The 2,378-nt window shown below is 57.7% G+C and overlaps 1 long non-coding RNA gene across 1 annotated transcript; it reads left to right on the top strand.

Annotated features, from left to right (window-relative positions):
- Nucleotides 1–631: 631 nt before the first annotated feature.
- On the top strand, nucleotides 632–2,325 carry LOC116465794 (uncharacterized). The gene is made up of 3 exons (XR_004247268.2): nucleotides 632–1,147; nucleotides 1,536–1,793; nucleotides 1,880–2,325. It is a non-coding gene; the product is annotated as an uncharacterized LOC116465794 (long non-coding RNA).
- The last annotated feature ends 53 nt before the right edge of the window (nucleotides 2,326–2,378 follow it).

Genomic DNA, 2,378 nt, shown 5'->3' with positions numbered 1-2,378 from the left:
GCTCTCCATGGGCCTGGAGCATCCCCTGCCAGCCCTGCGCTCCCTCTTCTCCCAGGTCCCACTTTTCCAGGGTCAGCCAGCGGGGAGGCCCCATCCTCCCTTCCCTATGTGTCTCCTGGGCTGCAACTTGCGGTGGATTGAGACACAGATAGCGCTTCCCTCAGGCCCACTTAGGGAGGGGACTGGCTCCCAGCCTGGCACAGGTCCTCAGCTCTGCCTTGGTTGCCTTAGAATGAGACGGATCAGTCAGTGCCCTGCAGGTAAAGGTAGGAGACTGTCCCTGCTGTGTGTGAGGCTGGTCTAGGGATGGAGGACTTCATAGGTCCTCCCAGTCTGTCAGGCTTGGGCAGCCCTGTCCTGTCTCAGGACTCAGAAAGTCCAGTCCTGAGATGGGATGATGCTGCCTAGGGTGGTTGGCCAGGGCCTGACCGCAGTCCCCCAGAGAGTGACCACATCACCCAGCTGGGGTCCAAGGAGCCTGGCCTGAGACCTGCACTGAGGGTGCACCTGGAGCCCACTCCACCTGATGCCCCCACAGCCCTCACAGGGCCTGACCTCCCAGCATGCACCTGCCTCTCCCTGCACCCCAGCTGTCCACCCTGCCTGTTCCCTGAGTTCCTCCATTCTGTCCAGCAGGATGGGATGGGCATGGGGGCAGCCTGTGTGCACATTTCATGGCAAGTAGGAGTGACACACCATCCCTGGGAGGCACATTGGTTCCTGCCAAACCTGGCCCCAGAACTCTGTCCCTGAGGTGGTTTTACCAAACCCAAACCCAGAACTGTGGTTGTGGCTCAGGGCTCAGCACTCGCTAGTGCCGGGACACTACTGGGAGGCTGGGACCTGACCAAAGCCCATGGTGTCTGTGGCCTGAGGACAGGGTGTCTTGGGGCCATAAGGACAGGCCACAAATGGCCATTGGGTCATAAGGTCTGAGCCCCAGTGTTTGTCCTTCCCTGGCTCCTTCTGGTTCAGTCCCATCAGTGCCCTGGAGCCCAAGACCCAGCATCCAAGGTCCCCTCCAGGAATCCTGGTGGCTCGGCTTACTTTGCCGTATTTCATCTGAGAGCAAAAATGTCAGATCCAATGCACAGAAAAATGGCTCAAAGTGCTTAATGACTAGAAGAAATCTAGGAGCAGCAAGAAGGTAATGTGGAGAGGGGAGGACCTCCATGGGACCTCCATGACCGGTGTCTGCAGAGCCAGTGATACAGGCACCCAGTGCTGTGGCCTGGCACCACCTGCCTCTCAGAGAGTGGGTAGCACACTGTCCTTACCTGGGGGACAGGCCTGGTCACCGGCTTTTGTACCTGTCCCTGCAAGCATCATGTTGCCGGAAGAGAATCTCATGCCAGAGCTTGGACCATGCCTTGCTCAGGGGTTAGGGGTTGTCTCATGGTGACCTAAATGAAAAAATAGGTCCAGATCAGTGTTCCCACAGAGCCCAAGGTTGGAAACCTCTGGAATACTCCGGCCCCTGATCCTCCCCGGGGACCCCTGTGGCCTATCTCACCAGAGCACTCTTCCATCTGTAGATGTCTCGACTGCCCTACAAGGGAGTCCCATTTCAGGTGTGGGGCTGGGCAAGGTCACTCCTGCTGGATGTCTAGAAAGTAGAAGCCAAGGACCTAGGGAAATACCAGGTACAGCCTTTCCACACTCATCCAGAACAGGACAAAGAGGCCAGGTGATGTCAGGAGCCCAGTTCTCCAGCTGGAGGGAACGTCAACCCAGCAGTGGGAGCAGGGGCCCCTCGCACATCCTAGGCACAGATGGTAACGTAGGCACCGCAGGTATGCAGGGATTGGTACCCCTCCCTGTCTTCAGAAAGAAGCCAAACAAGGGGCTTTCTGCAGAATGAAACCTCCTTTCCTTCCAGAAGCACTGCTGACTGTTTGGTGGTTGCCGTTGTGGCAGTGAGACTTTTGTCTTTTCTGAGGTTGGGCTGGTTTCTCCTCTTGGCCCTGCCCTACAGACCACAAAGGGAATCAGCAAGAGGTCTCCAGCAAACATCCACAGATGGCCCTGGACATCAGCCACATTCTGAGAAACATGTCATGTTCTTGGAGGGCTAAGGCATGAAATATGGCCTATGGGGCTGGAGGATCCCAGGGCAGGTGCCACAGTCCAGAGCTGTGGGGGCTTCCCATGGGAATTGGGAGGTCCCAAGGCAGAGGCAGGGGTTCCACAGGAGGAGTCCCAGAGCCACCAAGTGCTCTCCTGGCCCAGGAAGCAGTCAACACCATGGACTGAGCACCTACTGGGCTCCAAGCTCTGGGCCAGGCTGGGGCATGTGGGGCCAGGAGGGAGCTCAGAGTGGGAAACAGAGAGACAAGTGTGCTCAGAGGGCACCCGTTTCTGGGTGTAATGTGGTCCTG

This window comes from Hylobates moloch, unplaced genomic scaffold, assembly GCF_009828535.3.
Source record: "Hylobates moloch isolate HMO894 unplaced genomic scaffold, HMol_V3 SCAFFOLD_10234, whole genome shotgun sequence".
NCBI lineage: Eukaryota > Metazoa > Chordata > Mammalia > Primates > Hylobatidae > Hylobates > Hylobates moloch.
Note: the sequence above shows the minus strand (reverse complement) of the source record. Positions and strands in the feature narration are given on the sequence as shown.